This window comes from Neofelis nebulosa, chromosome 3 (genome assembly GCF_028018385.1).
Source record: "Neofelis nebulosa isolate mNeoNeb1 chromosome 3, mNeoNeb1.pri, whole genome shotgun sequence".
Classification (NCBI taxonomy): Eukaryota; Metazoa; Chordata; class Mammalia; order Carnivora; family Felidae; genus Neofelis; species Neofelis nebulosa.
Window position 1 is genome coordinate 173,155,923 of NC_080784.1, and position 18,502 is coordinate 173,174,424.

The 18,502-nt window shown below is 39.7% G+C and overlaps 1 long non-coding RNA gene across 2 annotated transcripts in view; it reads left to right on the forward strand.

The window, feature by feature from the left end:
- LOC131507668 (uncharacterized) overlaps positions 1-18,502 on the forward strand; it is a 34,964-nt gene that overhangs the window by 5,823 nt on the left and 10,639 nt on the right. Inside the window, exons 3-4 of one of the 2 annotated variants that reach the window (XR_009259620.1) lie at positions 5,737-5,913; positions 11,362-11,444. This is a non-coding gene — a long non-coding RNA (uncharacterized LOC131507668). The remainder of the gene's footprint in view (positions 1-5,736; positions 5,914-11,361; positions 11,445-18,502) is intronic. The other variant, XR_009259619.1, reaches the window with a different exon arrangement.

The window sequence follows — 18,502 nt, forward strand, 5'->3', positions numbered from 1 at the left end:
AGGCTTGAGTGACTGCCATTATCAGACAAAATAGATTTGAAGACAATAATTATTTCTAGAATACTTTTTCTTAGAAAGTAAGTCATAGACTTGAACATATCAAGACATTTTGGCATTGGCAAAAGCTTAGTAAAATTGTGGCAAGTCAAAATTCTGCTGAATCAGTGATTTCATTGGGAGCTCTGGATGTGTGTTTTATTTATTTTGGGGACAGAGAGAGACAGAGCATGAACGGGGGAGGGGCAGAGAGAGAGGGAGACACAGAATCGGAAACAGGCTCCAGGCTCCAAGCCATCAGCCCAGAGCCTGACGCGGGGCTCGAACTCACAGACCGCGAGATCGTGACCTGGCTGAAGTCGGACGCTTAACCGACTGCACCACCCAGGCGCCCCTGGATGTGTGTTTTAAATTGAAACAACGCTCATGCCTCAGTGTTAGAACATCCTAGCAAATCAGAATGCATGAAAGAGGTAAAGGTATGGTTTTATGGAGATCCCTGACCCAAAGCTCAAAATACATAAAACAGTAGGCACAGAATTACTTTGTGAAATGTCAGAGTCACTTTTCACTGAAATTATACATGTTGCCTTAGCATTTAAATGCTTGAGCAAATAGGGGCATCTGGGTGGCTCAGTTGGTTAAATGTCAGACTCTTGATCTCAGCTCAGGTAGATTAGGTTGTGAGTTTGAGCCCTGTGTTGAGCTCTACCCTGGGTGTGGAACCTACTTAAAAAAATTTTAAATAAAAAATAAATGCTTGCACAAATATAAAAGAAAAAAATATTGCAAATTAAATTATTATTTCCTTTTCATATTCTAAAGTTAAGGATCATGAAGAGTCATATGAAATGGTGAAAAAATATATTTTATGTTTTTATATAACTAAATAAAAATTTCCCACTCCCCCACCACACCAGACCCAATCACACCAGACCAATGAAACACTCAAAACAACAAAAACTCTGAGACAATAAGGACTCATCACTAGGTTTAAGTATACTATCTTATTCTAAACTAGATTCAGAGAGCCATCTGCTGGTAAACTGATGAGTTGTCTATGCTTTTTTTCTTATTTTTTTAATGGATGTACAGTTAGGGTTGCCAGATTATATGTACGGGCTGTTCAGTTAAATTTGAATTTTAGAAAATCAACAAATAATTTTTTTAGTGTAAGTCTGTCTGTACAATACTTGCTCCATATGCCAATGCTACTTTGCCTTAAACTTTCAGTTATACTCTTTCAAGCAACTTAGAAAACATTTTCTTAAAATTCAGACAGTACCATTTTTTAGGAATATATTTATTACTATATTCACATGCTCCAGCATGAAGTGTTTTTCTTCCACCCTTCTATCTTCTATCTGGCTCCTAATCATTTTTTAAATGAGTTCTTCCTACTTTATTTCTTTCCTGCTGCTGCAGTCTCATATTTAAGCAATCTAGGTCAGTTACAACTGATGAATGAAAAACAGAAGAATTCATCTTATCTTCTGTAGTACCTTAGTTGCAGATACTACTTATCTTTTTTTTTTTTTTAAGTTTATTTATTTATTTTGAAGGGGGCAGGGGCAGAGAGAGAATCCAAAGCAGGCTCCACATTCATCCAGGAGCCAACAATGGGACTCCATCCCATGACTGTGAGTCATGACCAGAGTTGAAATCAAGAGTCAGATGCTTAGGGGCGCCTGGGTGGCGCAGTCGGTTGAGCGTCCGACTTCAGCCAGGTCACGATCTCGCAGTCCGTGAGTTCGAGCCCCGCGTCAGGCTCTGGGCCGATGGCTCAGAGCCTGGAGCCTGCTTCCGATTCTGTGTCTCCCTCTCTCTCTGCCCTCCCCCGTTCATGCTCTGTCTCTCTCTGTCCCAAAAATAAATAAAAATAACGTTGAAAAAAAAAAAAATTTAAAGAGTCAGATGCTTAACTGACTGAGCCACCTAAGCACCCTGATACTACTTATCTTTTAAAAAGTAAAGGGATATATCTGTAAATGCTATTTTTGACATTTAACATTTTATTTTTTTTTTTACGAAAAAAAATTTTTAATGTTAATTTTCAAGAGAGAGAGAGACACACAGAGCGCAGCCAGGGGAGGGGCAGAGAGTGGGAGAATCCGAAGCAGGCTCCAGGCTCTGAGCTGTCAGCACAGAGCCTGACATGGTGCTTGAACCCACAAGCTGTGAGATCGTGACCTGAGCCAAAGTCAGATGCTTAACCAACTGAGCCACCCAGGCATCCCAACATTTAACATTTAAAAAATTGTTTATTTATTTAGTTTGAGAGAGAGAGAGAGGGAACAGAGCAGGGACAGAGAGAGAGAGATAGAGAGAAGGAGAGAGAATCCCAAGCAGGCTCCACATTCATTGTGGAGCCCAACACAGGGCTCGATCCCACATGAAATCATGACCTGAGCTGAAATCAAGAGTCATCTGCTTAACTGACTGAGCCACCCAGGCAACCCAAGGACATTATTTTGAAGTGAAAGCATACAATAGGGTAATCTCTCAGGGGAAAAAAAGTACCATAGATAACAATAAAAAACATTTCTTTTCTCATTAGTTGTGGTTTTTAATTAAATGGCTTAATTGTATTTTGCCTATAGCACAAATAGCAAAATAATTCTTTTAAATCTTGGTTGCATCAAATGATTGACTATAGTTGTAAAATCCAATTAGTTACAAACTTGCATTATAACATATCACAAGATGGAGATGTTGCTCCATGAAAGTGACTGTTAAAGAACAGGAGAAAAAAAATCTTTTGTCTCTTTTTGAATATCTTTATTTTTTCTTAAAAAAATTTGTTGTTGTTGTTTAATGTTTAATTGTGAGAAAGAGAGAGACAATGTGTGAGCAGGGGAGGGGCAGAGAGAGAGAGAGAGAGAGAGAGAGAGAATCTGAAGCAGGCTCCAGGCTCTGAGCTGTCAGCAAGAGCCCAATGCAGGGCACAAACCCATAAAGCGCAAAATCATTACCTGAGCTGAAGTCGCACACTTAACCAACTGAGCCACCGAGGTGCCCTTATTTTCTTCTTTGTCTTGCTCCCCATCTTCAGTCATTCAACATAGTGAGGAACATACAAAAAGCCTGTGTTAAAATCCCTGATTTGTCTCTTTATGCTTGTAATTCTAATTAAATTAACCTCCAGGCACCTTAGGATCCTCTGTAAACTCAAGCTTATGCTCTTGTTATGAAGATTACACTAAATAATATATCTGAAATAGCAATGCCTTCCAGTCAAAGCCACCAAGAACACATCAACAGTTGAAGAGGTTGTGTTTATCACTCATTGCAGTGAGGGGGAATGCACACCATGGGGAACAGGGTATAAAAAGACCTGTGATAGGATTGGGGCTGTTGTTTGTGATTTGTGGTAGAGTCCCAGGAAGCAGGGTTCACTCTGGATTGAGTGCTCTCAGAATGCAAGGATGATCTATGGCTGGGTATTCTCACCATTTATTTACAGAAGTCTCCCCTTTTCCATTGTTTCACTTTCTGCAGGGTTTGTTTTTTTTCCCCCCGTTTGTTTATTGATTTTTGAAAGAGAGAGAGAGAGAGAGTGAGGGAGGGAGGGGCAGAGAAAGAGAAGGGGAGAGAGAGCACAGAGCCTGATGTGTGGCTCGAACCTACAAACCTTGAGAGCATGACCTGAGCTGAAATCAAGAGTCGGACACTTAACCAACTGAGCCACCCAGGAGCCCCACCCTTTCTGCAGTTTTAATTACCTTTGGTCAACGAAGGTCCAGAAGCAGATGACACTCTGACATACTGTCAGAAGGTCAATAATAGCCTACTACTATGTCACAGGGTCTGTGTCATTCACCTCACTACATCTCATCACGTAGGCACTTTATCATCTCACATTATCGTAATAAAGGTGAGTACAGTACAATAAGATGTTTTGAAAGAGACCACGTTCAAATGACTTTTATTACGGTATATTTTATAATTGCTCTATTGAATTTTTAGTTATTGTTAATCTCTTACTGTGCCTGATTTATAAATTAAAATTTATCATGGCTAGTTATGTGTAGAGAAAAACATATTGGAAACACTTAGATCCTTTCAGATCTAACTTTGAAGTTCATTTGTCCATGACCAGAGCAGCATTTGGCCTGGGAATAATTTCCCCCCATTACTGAGGCAAGACTCATCTTAGTATTCTACACCGTATCTGTGAATTCTGAGGTTTTCCAATCTGGCTGTTAGGAACAGGAACTATTTCTGGCCTTTGACGAGCTCCAAGAACTGTTTACTCTTCCCTGTAATCTCTTCAGGTGGTTCTTTCCCTGACCTTGGGCAATTTCCTCACACACATTCACTGAGCAGCACTCAACCGAGTACTAAAGGGGCCCCTCTGCTCATCTCCAGAGTTGTCCCTCTGGGCCACGCTCTCTGATCCTGTGCTTTGCTCTGAGAGTGCTACTGGCCTTGGCTCCCTCAAACTTGCACCCCCATCTCCTCAACTCAGAGAGATGGCTGGGCTCCCCTCGGGCTCCCAGTTAGCTGAGTCCTGGAATTTCACTCTAGGCAATAAGCTGGAGGCAGCTATAGTCTTCCCTCATTTGTTTCCTATCCGGCAGAGATCACTGTCCTTTGTTGCCTACTGTCAGGATCTTGAATGCTTGTTTCCTTGAATCTTGTTCCCTACATTTCGTTCAGTGTTTTTAGTTGTTTCAGACGGGTGAGTAAATCACATTCTTGTTACTCCATGTTAACTAGAAGCAGAAGCTATCTTAAAAAAAAAAAAGTATCATGTACTAAATCATTAGGTTAGAGTATCTTAAACAACAATGACAAACAAATAAACACTAAGATAGCACTTGGCTTAGTTCAGGTTGCTGTAACAAAGTACCACGGACTGGGTGGCTTAGAAATTTCTTTCTCACAGTCTGGAGACTGGAAATCCCAGATCACAGTGCCAGCATGGTTAGGTTCTGGTGAAAGCCGTCATCTGGGTTGCAGACTACTGATTTCTTGTTGTGTAAAAGTAAGCTGGCCTTCTGTCCTCTTACATGGGCACTAATTCCATTCATGAGGACTCTATTCTCATGACCTCCTTATCTCCCAAAGGTCTTTCCTCCAAATACCATCACACTGGAGATTAAATTTCAATGTACAAATTTTAGGGAGACACAAACATTCAGTCCATAATAACACCAAAAGCATATTTTTACTCAATATAAAGAATGCCTTTCTATAACCACAATCATACAAAAATGGAACAGTTTTCATTGAAAAGAAGTGTGTTCCCTGTCACTGCAGATGCAGACAGAGGTGATAAGCATTGTCAGAATATTGTAGAAAATATGCAGGTATGGTCAGCAAACTATATAGCCCACAGGCCAAATCTGTCCCGCCACCTGTTTTTTGTTGACACAAGGCTGTACACATTTTTTTTTCTAACATACTGTGTATGTATATGGTCTTTTCATGCTACAGTGGCATAATGGAGCAGTTGTGATAGAGACTATGCCCTTCAAAACCTAAAATATCTTACTTTCTTCAGAAAAAGTTCACCAATCTTGGATTGAGGGATCAGATATGGCTGATGTGACAGAATGACTTCTTCGATGCCTTCCCAACTTGAGATTCTATGAGTCTGTGAGTCTATGAGACTGAGAGTCTATGAGTCTGTGGAAGCAGGGAATGCAATTTATTGCCTAATGCAAATTTTGCATCTTCCTCCACATATCTATATTTATTTTAAATTCTTTTTAAGTTTATTTTATTTATTTTTAGAGAGAGAGCGCACATGTGAGCGAGCAAGAGAAGGGCAGAGAGAGAGGGAGAGCGAGGACTCCAAGCAGTCCCCATGCTGTCGCGCAGAGCCTGACGTGGGGCTTGAACTCACGAACCGCGGGATCATGACCCGAGCAGAAACCAAGAGTCTGATGCTTAACCGACTGAGCCACCCAGGTGCCTCTTTATTTATTTTGATGTAATGTTCTCTTCCCCATCTCGCTTCCTTGGGCAACATTGACCTTCCTTATGTTTTTCCTCTAGCTTTGCCTCCCTCCTCCCCACCTCACACCCACATATTCCTTGTGATGTGCTGTCAATTCCTTCCCCTTCCGCCACCAGTTCTTTTACTTCTGCTTCTTTTTTTCTTTCCTCTTTTTTCTTCCTCTTCCTCTTTTCTCTTCTTCCTCCCTTCTTCTTTGTCTCTGCGTCCCTTTCCCTCCCTCCTCCTTCTTCCTCTTCTCTTTTATTCAATAACTATTTCTCGAGCACCGTGCCAGACAGTATTCTAGACATTGGGGCCATAGCAGTGACAAGGCAGTTTCTGCCATCACAAAGCTTACACTGGTTTGAAAAGCAAGTTTGAAAAGCAAGACCATAGTACGTCTTCAGGTCAAAAACAAGCCAGTGTCACCGGAAATCATTTCAGAGAATCCAAGGAAAGGCACACTCACCAACTGTCACGATGCAAGAAAACGCACAGCGATCTTTCCCCAGCAAAGGCACACTTGCGTCTATGGTCTTGTCAAATTGCTGCCAATCTTAAATGGGAAAACCTTCTGATAACAAAGCATTTTAAATTTCAACTAGAATGAGAGTGAGAAAAGATTGGGCACCACTGTCCCCAAAGAACAATCTCAGCGCCACATATGATTTTGTATATGTGCCATATCAAAACGTTCTCACCTGTAGTTGCTGAAAGAGATTTTCTTTTGAGGATGAAAAAGGTACAGTGACTGAAAGGGCATTTGACAACATGAAGTGAATTAAATTTCAGGAGCCACCAATGTCCCACAGCCAATCTTCCTAATTTTATTAAAAAACTAAAAATAACTTCCATTTCGATCTCTAGGAAAAACCTCTCTAACTCTAGTTTTTAATTAATTTTTCAAAACAAACTCTCCTTGGGGGCAGTAATCAATCAGTGAATCAATCAGGCAATCAATCTCTCCCTTTAGGAGAATGTACTTTGTAAAATCATTTCAATTTTGTTTTCTCAGAAACCTGAATTTAATGGAGAATTACTATAAATTATGATTCTGGAAAATAAGCAATGTTAACGTAACTGTGATACATTTGACCCCAGTAATTTAACAGTGCCCTCATCCCCAAGATGAATTTCAAACTCTGGTTTATAGAAAACTTCTAAGATGGAATTGCTACAAAGTCCTCATGTTGTTTCAAACAAAGGGACCTACTGTTGGCAAACCTGCTTGATTTTTGTCTCTTTCTTCTTTTCTTGAAAACTCCTGCTGTCTGTTCCATTTCTCTGGGCATGCAGTTGAGACTGTTGTTAAAATTCTTTCAAATTGAGAGGCGCCTGGGTGGCGCAGTCGGTTAAGCGTCCGACTTCAGCCAGGTCACGATCTCGCGGTCCGTGAGTTCGAGCCCCGCGTCAGGCTCTGGGCTGATGGCTCGGAGCCTGGAGCCTGTTTCCGATTCTGTGTCTCCCTCTCTCTCTGCCCCTCCCCCGTTCATGCTCTGTCTCTCTCTGTCCCAAAAATAAATAAATTAATTAATTAAAAAAAAAAATTCTTTCAAATTGAAATGTCTGTTCAGGAAAGGTATTCAGGAGGTCTGATGAATAGATACCTGACATTACTCTGCTTCTGAATAGGGAAGTAGTTCTAATCTTGCTCCTTCTTTCTTTCTACTTCATTTGAACAGAACAACTTAAATTTAGCTATGTTTCTGAAAATAGAAGATATTGTGAGATGAATGTATCAAAATTTCTCTTACCTGCCAGAAATATTACAGAAGGAATATCTGTTGATAAAGATTAAGCAAATGCTACGAAAAAGCTACTGAGTTTAATGTAATATATAAAGGAAGTTTTGTTATTATATTTTCACTTATTACCCTCAAGACAGGAAAATTTCAGATTAATTTTTTAAAAAATTAAATATATTTGCTGTGAGTTCTGATTACTTGAAAACTGTCACTTCCCACTGCTTATATCTGTAATCCTTTGAACTACTTCTGTACAAACTTCAATAGATAGTGCATATGATCACACATGTTAATGCATGTTCCACACACAAAAATTAACCCAGGGGCACCTGGGTGGCTCCGTTGGTCAAGTGTCCGATGTCGGCTCAGGTCATGATCCCATGGTTCATGGGTTTGAGCCCTGTGTGGGGCTCTGTGCTGACATCTCAGAGCCTGGAGCCTGCTTCGGATTCTGTGACTCCCTTTGTCTTTGCTACTCCCCTACTCATGTGCTGTCTCTCTCTCTCGCTCTCTCTCTCTCAAAAATAAATTTAAAAAGATTTCAATAAAATGCAATTCTTAAAAAAAAATTAACAGAAAATGAATCAAAACCTAAATGTAAGAGCTAAAACAATGAAACTCTTAGAAAAAAACACAGGAGTAAGTATTTGTGGCCTTGTATTTGGTAATGATTTCTTAGGTATGACACCAAAAGCATAAGCAACTAAAATAGATAGCAAAAAATTAGATAAATTGGAGTTCACCAAAAATTTAAATATACAACATCAAGAGTAAATACTTTAGTGTTGTAAAAGGTTACTATCAAGAAAATGAAGACAACCCATAGAACAGCATAAAATATTTACAATTATATGTCTCATATGAGACTTGTTTACAGAATTTATAAAGAATTCTTACAACTCAAAAATAAAGACAAATAACCCAATTAAAAAATAGACAAAGGATCTGCAGACATTTCTCCAAAGAAAATATACAAATGGCCAAAGAGCACATGAAAAGATGCTCAACATCAGTAGTCAATAGGGAAATGCAAATCAAAACCATAATGAGAAAGTACTTCACACTACTAGGGTGATTAGAATTTAAAAAAAAAAAAAGAAAAGAAAAAGAAAGAAAATAATAAGTGTTAGGGAGGATATAGAGAAATTGGAATCCTTAAACACTGCTGGTGGGAATGTAAAATGGTACAGTTGCTTTGGAAAACGGATTAGTAGTTCCTCAAAAACTTAAACATAATATTACCATTTTACTCAGCAATTCCTTTTGTAGGTATATATACCCCAAGAGAACTGAAAAAAAGGTGTTCAAACAAAAACTTGTATATGAATGTCCATAGCAGCACAAAAAAGGTGGAAACAATCCAAATGCCCATCAGCTGATGACTAGGTAAGCAAAATGTAGTTTATCTGTACAATGGAATATTATTTGATCACAAAAAAGAATGGAGAACTGATACATAATACAACATAATGAATCTTAAATGCATCACTCCAGTAAAAGAAATCAGACACGATAGGGGGAGCATGGCTGGCTCAGTCAGAAGAACATGTGACTCGTAATCTCGGGGTCATGAGTTCGAGCCGCATTTTGGGTATAGAGATTACTTAAATGAATAAAACTAAAAAAAAAAAAAAAAAAAAGAAAGGCCACGTATTGTATAATTCCATTTAAACAAAATGTCCAAAATAGGCAAATCCGCAGAGAAAAAAAGTAGATTAGTGGTTGCCATGGGTTGGGGGGAAGGAGGAATGACAGCTAATGGATATGGAATTTCTTTCTGGGGTGATGAAAATGTTCTAGAATTAGAAGGTGGTGATGGGTTGACAACTTTGTGAATAACTAAAACCACTGAGTTGTATACTTTTAAAAAGTTGAATTTTAAGCATTTGAATTATATTTCAATCAAAAGTTGTATGGAAAAAAAAATGCTAGTATATGGCTAAGATCAAACCCATTTAGACCATGCAATCAAATTAATTTTGCCTGGTTTATAAACATATAGATGACAGCAGAGAAATTCTTTATAATGCTATTACACTTTGTATATTTACTTGGCTTAAAATTTTATAAATTATAAAATTTATAAATTACAAAATTATAATTTGTTTGCTACACTTACGTTAACCTGGGGAAAAAAAATGAAGTTGCGATTTATGAAAATTAGAAGGAAAGAGGCTGTTGGTTCCAACAAAATTTGTCAACTTGAAAATAAATTTTTTAAGTTTATTTATTTTGAGAGAGAGAGAGAGCGACAGCACAAGTGGGGGAGGGGGAGAGAGAGAGAATCCCAAGCAGGCTCCACACTGCCAGGGCAGAGCCGGACATGGAGCTCAAACCCACAGAGCTGTGAGATCATGACCTGAGCCAAAACCAACAGTCACACACTCAACCAGCTGAGCCACCCAGGCATCCCTTGAAAATAATTTTCGGGGCGCCTGGGTGGCTCAGTCGGTTAAGCGGCCGACTTCGGCTCAGGTCATGATCTCATGGTCGGTGAGTTCGAGCCCCGCGTCGGGCTCTGTGCTGACAGCTCAGAGCCTGGAGCCTGTTTCAGATTCTGTGTCTCCCTCTCTCTGACCCTCCCCCATTCATGCTCTGTCTCTCTCTGTCTCAAAAATAAATAAACGTTAAAAAAAAAAAAAAATTAAAAAAAAAAAAAAAAAAAAAAAAAAGAAAATAATTTTCATAACCATATTAACGGATATTTGTTAAGCCATTACTATTTGTAAGAGAATGTGATGTGCATTTTGATAGACTATCTAAGACCAGCACTGTGCTAGGCTCCACGAGGCTCAGATAAGAATTGAATAACAGTCCTTGCTTAAAATCTGGTTAAGGAAACAAGACTAACATAGCTAAAGCAGTTAGAGAGCAAATGTGGCATATATTTAAGACTGAGTGGAATGTACAAACTCCTAAAATTATAATGCTGAATGTCTCTTAGTATTCTTCGGTGTTAAGTTTCTCTTTTTGCAGGTCCTGACTTTAGGAAGTAAATGCCATAGAGTTCCAAAAAAGGGCAAATGAATTCATTCAGTAGATAATTAGTGAGTGCCTACTATGGGCCAAGCATTCAAATTGTGATAATTGAAATTATTACAAAAAGGAAAATAAGACACAATTTAGCTATATGCATCTAGTGTTATGTATGGGAAGGAAATAAGAGGGATTTAAGTCATCTTAAGAGCTGGTCTTTTTCACTGTTCTACCTCCAGGGTTCAGTCCTATCCTGTGATACCATGTGAACACTCCAAATGGAGAAGCAATGAAACTGGTGGTTAGGAAGCACAAGCGTTTCTCAAACAGCCCATGTTTAAACATACAGACATATTTAGGGGCACCTAGGTGGCTCAGTCGGTTGAGCATCCCACTCTTGATTTCAACTCAGACTGTGATCCCAGAGTCGTGGGATGGAACCCCGTGTCAGGCTCTGGGCTGAGAGCAGAGCCGGCTTAAGATTCTCTCTCTCCCTCTGCCCCTCTCCCTTGCTGTGCTTTCTCTCTCTCAAATAAAAACAAAACAAAACATACATAGATATTTATATTTTTCTATTATCAAGAAAATATTCAAATTCGATGCTGTAAACATTTAAAATCAGAAGTTAATGCTATTTTCCAGGATAAACAGTATGAGATTAAACTACCATTTAACTTTACAATTAATTTTTTCTCCCAGGAAGAACAATATTGGATTTTGGAGTCTATAGTTCAGAGAACCACCAAGGTCCTCATCTTTAGTTACTAGCTGTCTGACGTTGGGTGAGTCATTTAATCTCTGTTTCCTTTACCTGTAAAAGGACGGTAGCAATATTCCTACTTTGTTGGGTTGCCCTGAGTTTAAATGAAGTAATGGAAAAAAAGATTTTAGCATTGTCCCTGGTACCTCATAGTCTCAATTAATGTTAAATATGATCCTTGGGAAATAGTTGGATTCATTAGCCTTTCTCTCCATTTACAATTCATAAAGCAGCCATGAAGTTCTTGGAGATGGTAGATGTATCTCTCCCTTAAAATAATATCTATTATTTTTTATTATTTTTAATTACCTGTTTCTGAAAACAAAAACTGAAAACCTAAAAATGTCTTAATTAAAAGATAGGTTTTAAAAAATGTTTACTTATTTTGAGAGAGAGAGAGAACTTGTGTGCACTTACAAGCAAATGAGAGGAAGGGTGGAGAGAAAGGGAGAGAGAGAATCCCAAGCAGGTGCAGGACTGGATCCCAGGAACAGTGAGATCATGACCTGAGCTGAAATCTGGAGTCAGATGCTCAACCGACTGAACCACCCAAGCACCCCAAAAGATAGGTTTTGAATGAGAGCAATACAACTTTGTATGTAAAACAAGTTTCAAAATGTTAACTTGCAGGGATCCAAATTCCTTGAGATCAGAATGGATGAAACTCCTATTTTAGAGCACAAGGAGGAATTAAGCAGAAGGCAGGGACCCAAGGAGCCAGCTTGGCAGAATGGGAGATTCTTCAAAGCATAATGAGAAGCTTTGCTTCTAGCAACAGAAGCCAACACTCATGAAATTGAAAATTCTATGAATTAACCAAAACAAGAGATAGGAAACGGAGCAATACAAAATTGCACAGGAAATCAAGTGATATATAGGTGGTTTATTAAACACTGCAGGCCATCTTATGGACTTTGTTCTTGAATAAGTAGGCATCCTTTCAAAGTTAAGGAAAATAAGGCACAAGAGGGTGCCATGATTTTGCCATGAATCACTAACTTAATATTCTTATATAGGTCCAGGCTAAATATTTCTTACCACAAACTTACCTAGGGGGGTGAATTCCTGAGAGACAGAAAGTAGATTAGTGGTTGCCAGGGGCTGGGGGTGGGGGAGATGTGGAGTGATGTTAAGGACATGTGGTTTCTTGATTAAAATCAGTGGGGATACAGTGGTGAAGAGCATAGACATAGTTCCTGTCCTTATGGAGATTATTTACCTATGAAGGAGACAAGGCAACAAAACAATCATTGTGTTAAATGCAATGGTTGAATGCAACGGTTAAATGCAATGGTTACAAAAGTGAAGAGAACTGGGTCAGTGGCACTTATGTAGGGAACAACTTCTAACAATGAGTAAGAGTCAGAGGTAGAGGGATGGGAAGCAGCAGGAAGTAAATTATGGTGTTCCCAGCAAAGTAAACCATATATTCAAAGGCCCAGAGATGAAACAGCTCATAACATGTTTAGGAACTGAAAAATATTTAGATCAATGGGAACAAGGTAGGAGGCAAGGAGAGGCTTGGAAACGGGGGTCAGACCACACAGAGACTCATAGATCATATTAGAGTTTGGTCTCTGTCCTAGAAACAGTGGAGAAGCAACAGAAGTGATTAGGGAAGCAAGTGACACGATCAGATTTGTTTTTAAGAGATCACTGCAGAATGGAGAATGATTAGGATGAGGCAAGCCTGGAGGCAAGGAGACTAGTTTGGAGAGATAATGTGACTGAACCAGGCTGGTAGCCCTGTGGATGATAAGAGGTAGAGAGATGGAAGAGATACTTTGGAAGTGGAATCATCAGGACTTTGTGATTGCTGGCTATGAGATATTAGAGGGATTCGAGGATTATTCTGGCATGGGCAACTTACAGTCATTCACTGAGCTGAGAGCACAGAAGGGGAGGAGATCTGGGGAGATTTCCGTGTTAGAAATGTTAAACTTGAGGTGCCTCTGGAGATAGCCAAAAGAATATGTCTAGCAGGCAGTGGGTAGTACATGTCTAAAGTTCAGGAGAAGGAATGTCCTGGAGCCATGGATCAGTGAGTCATCATCAATTTAGGGATGGTAATTGAAGGCCTGGGAGGAGATGAAGTCCTGGGCAAGTAGAATGAGAAGAGAGGGATCTCAGAATAAAATAATGAGGAGCACCAACAAGTAAGAAAAGGACAAAAGGGAGGAGCCTGCATAGGAGACCGAAGCCAAGAGGAAGGAGTAGAATCAGAGAACCATTGTGTCCCAGAAGCCAAGGAGAGGAAGAAGTGGTCAAATGTGTCAGATGCTGAAAGAGAAGTCAGTAGAAGAAGGACTGAGAATTCTCTATTGAATCTAGTAACAAGGAACTTCGAGATTTCAGTGGAAACCCAGATTCCAGTAAGTAGATGAGTGATCTGAAGAGAAGACAATGGAAACAATTCTTTGGAGAAGTGGGTCTGCAACATCGCTGGACAGAAATGTGGAATCAAATGAAGTTTCCTTAAATGAAAAGCATGGGAGAGAGTTAGGTAATTGAATGACAAAAAGATAAAAAAAGAAATTAGCCAATAAAGAGGGGGAAGTTGAAAATGCACAAGAGAGGGATTAAAAAAATTTTTTTAAATGTTTATTTTTGACAGAGAGAGACAGAGCATGAGCAGGGGAGGGGCGGAGAGAGAGGGAGACACAGAATCTGAAGCAGGCTGCAGGCTTCGAGCTGTCAGCACAGAGCCCGATGCAGGGCTTGAACCCATGAACCATGAGATCATGACCTGATCTGAAGTCGGACGCTCAACCGACTGAGCCACCCAGGTGCCCCAAGAGAAGGATTTTAATAGAAAAAGATACTTATAGAAGGCAGGAGGGAGTCTTTCACTTTAGACTGGAGAATAGGAGAGACATCTCCTATAACAGAGGGTGAAGAAGGAGATGTTCTGTACCTATTTAAATTTCTGGGCATCATGCAGTGTGTGCAGGACCCAGCTTCTACTAGCTCATGGCAGCCAATAGTTAAATTTTCAGAAATTTTGAGAGCTGGCTAGTATACATCAAAAGCTTGAATTCAGCCACTGTGGGAATATTTACACCATGGAAACTGATCAACACTATAAATCAGAACTTCCTCACACCCCAAACCCCCAAAGAGTCAGTTATTGGTCATTTACTAGTATACCACTGGCCAGGGTATAAAAGCGAAGGAGTACCTAACCCAATAGCACTGTTCTGTCTTTTGGGTAGAAGGGAAGATTGAATGCCGGTGTCAGAGGTTCAGGGAAAATGAAGAGAGGTTGAATTCTGTGGAGCATGGCAAAAAGAACCACTTAGGGAAATGCTGAATGATTACCAGGCTGTGCTGAGGTTGGAGACTACTGGTCTATGGTAGAATCAATGTGATGCATGCAGTTGTATGATTTCTCCCATGAGCTCAGTAGCCTGGGGATCTCAGCAGAGAAGTAGATAGGTGGTTTGATTCAGAGCCATTCTCTTGCCTGGCAGTTGTGATGGAAGAAGTAAATGGAGCAAGGATAATGAAGCTGTTTGCAAGAAAGTAGCTGCAGTAATGGGCCACGGCACCTCAAACTGTAAAGGGAAAGAGGTGAAGATAGGAGAAGGTGGTGGGTAAGGACAAGGTGAGGGAGTCATGTTTTCCTGGTATTATGTGCTCCGAGTGCCCTTACTGTCCTGGTCTCATTTTTGCAAGTAAGCTCTCCCATTTGGCAATGCCACTTTTGGAATGCATCATCTAGATCCAAGCCCCTCAGTCTTGTTCAATGCTCCAGTTTGGTCCGACCATCAAAGACTATATTGTTGTCCTTGTTTTAGACATCCTATGTTAAAGATTCGATGCCCAGTGTCATCAGAAGAATTTAGCATCATTGTTAAACACACGGCATAAATGAGGTGAAGCAGGAATAGACAGTTTTTTAACATTTTAGTGGAAATGATCTGATATTTGAAAATCTTTTGCTTAGCATTAGCTAACTGATGAACCATCACCAATGAATATCATTGATGAACTGTAGTTCATCAATAGCGAATATAATTGCCATTAAAACATCATTTTGCAAATTATTAGAACATAGAAGTACTAAATAACACAGTGTACCAGGGTGGCTCAGTTGATGAAGCGTCCAACTTCGGCTCAGGTCATGATCTCCAGGTTCATGGGTTCGAGTCCCACATCGGGCTCTGTGCTGACAGCTCAGAGCCTGGCGTCTGCTTTGGATTGTGTCTCCCTCTCTCTCTGCCCCTCCCCAACTTTCGCTCTGTCTCTCAAAAATAAACATGAGAAAAGAAGTACTAAATAACACAGGGGAAACTTCAGAGAGTTAATGTAAAATCTCAAAATGGCCTTCAAATACACATAATTTCTGGAGTAGTTTCCCACCAAGAAGAAGACTCTTTCTGGATTATACAGAATTTGTTTACGGATATCATTAGAAGCTCACCTAGAGATGGGATTGTTACTGATGGCGGAACAGCAAGAAAACAAATCTGCTGTTATAAGAAAATACTGTAGGGCACAGGAACTATCACTTTAATTTCAAAGGACAATGAGCTTTTATAGCTGAAACCTGCTTATACCTTCCAAAGCCTCTAAACAATAGAACTGTCAGAAATCTGTGTAGTCGGTGGACTGTCTTCCCCATGTCACCTTTCCCTAAGATTAAGTAAATTGAGTACAGTGCCAGTGTTCCATTTCTTAACACGTATATGTTGCAGGAATTTTCTTTCTGAATTAAAAATGTCGTTTCAGTAAGATAATTGAATTGATGGTACTCTTGTGTTTGCAATTCATCACAATTAGTGCCAGATTCAACAAATACAATCCATTTTCACACAGTATGTGTGAGATGAGCTGGATGTCATGGCTTTGAAATAGCTAAACTCCCTGGTGCTATGGATGTAAACCTTGCCTACGTAACTTCTGTTCTTGCTTATGAGGTAAGTGAAGGTGAATGCCATGAACACTGTCATACTGGGGAGGATACTTTCTTCATCAAAGCGGGAAAGTGCATTTCCTGCTTGAATAGCTGATCCATCAAAAACATGGCAAGTAAAGCTATCGATTTTAGTCCCTTCACGCTAGATTTTTTTCTTACCATTTTTTTTTTCTAACCTTGAGGTATTCAGATATGCAGTGAGAGAGAGAGGAGGTATCAGGGAGAGCAGGAAGTGTGCAGATTTTTTTTTTCTTGTGTCACTCTTCGTTTTGGCCAGCAAGGGGAGTTATAGGAACAATTTCAGTTGTTTGAGCTGAGACGCTTGGGGACATACCTCCCACAGCTGATTAGTCCCCGTGTCTCTTGCACTGGCCTTTCCCTGTAACCCAGCTGGTATTTTACTGTTATGTACCAGTGTAGTTTCCCTTTCATCTAATAGTTTGCTGGCCCCAAATTAATTGTGAACTTCAAAGTAAAAACTCTACTGGAATGGTGGGACATTGAAAATGAAGTGAGCTTCTATGCCCAGGTGGCATAAAAATCTAATTGTAGCCGGGAGCAGCCCTAGCCCCCTTAATGCGGATAAGACAGCATTCAACTGGCTTCAATAAAAAGAGACTTAAATGGAAGGGAGGTGGCCTTGAGGAGAGCCGCCAGGACTGCCAGGACTGAGAAGGCCATTGTTCTAAGTTCTCCTGGGGTTTATAGAGATTGACAAGGCACCTGCTGCTTTCCAGAGCTGACCATTCTCAGGTCAGCCCTGAAAACACCCAGGGCTGGGACATTCCCCCAGCTGGCCCCTAACTGGCCCCTAGCCATCCAGGTGGTGGAGATTCAAAGATGTAGGTAGAAGGTGTGGGAAGAGCCCTCGAGAGGAATCTGGAGAGATTGTTTCCAGTCTGTGAACCCAGGAGAGCTTTCTCCCTTTTCAATCGTATTTCATGCTTCTTAGCTTCCACCAAGGTTTTCTGTGGCCTTCTGTGGAGTTCGTTTGCTAGTAACATTTAATCACTGACCACTTTCACAGATAATGGTTCATTTTATTCGTTTAGTTTGGGACCAAAATCAAAGATTATGTGCCCTACTTAGTGCCCTGATCCTGCTTTCCCAATCCCCACCCTAGCTGTTAAACATATTACTTTGCTGTTAATGGCAAAATAGATTAAAAATCAGTAATCACTGTTTTTCTCCAAGTGAAGATCAAATTTTTATTTCAATGATTTAAAAGATATGTTTTGAATAAATTACATGCCTCAAGCTTTGCTTATGGACAGACTGTGTTATATAGAGGAGAGGATCTGGCCCATGTGGATTTTAATTCTGACTTTGCCACTTTTGAGCCATATAATCTGGGATAAATCACAGAATTTTGTCAGGGCTTAAGTATTCTCGCTACAAAACTGGGGAGGGTGGACTAACGGAATGGACAAGATTCCAGACTCAGGAGCCAGGCAGACCAGGGTTTTATCCTGACTATATCATGTATTAGCTGGATCACTTTAAGCAAGTGACTATTAGCATTATTTTAAGGTTTTAGTGAAATAATGTACATGAAACCCTTCACATCATTCTTATAATAAGCATTCAACAAAGAATAGTTATTATAATAATTATGAAAATGATCTTAATTATTAAAGTTCTATTAGGGCCTTAAAAAAAAAAAAAAAACAACAACTCCAAAAGGCAATGACTTCACTCTGAAATGTTGTGACCAATTGTTATGAATACACCCACTCATCAGATCTGTCCTTCTTCAGGGAATTATGGAACAGGCAGCAATTATACAACTTTGCAAAATACTTAGATTTATAATACTATAATAACATATTTAGCAAAAAATGGGGTTATAGGCATTATAATAAATACGATCATGGGTTGATTTCCTCTTTTTGTTATAGTGTAATGCCCACTAGAAAATCTTTAAAGGTTAAAATGCATATTCAGTAGTAACACTAAGAGTGTGACAAATGGAGTGATTAGCTCCTTTTAATTTTAAAACTGATTTAGGATTTTCTTTTAGTTCATAAGTTGTAAAAATGTTATCTCTATAATGTTTGGGCTTAATTTAAAATTATTCTCAGACAGAGGCTCCTGGCTGGTTCAGTCAGTAGAGCATGCAACGCTTGATCTTAGGGGTCATGAGTTCAAGCCCCACATTGGGG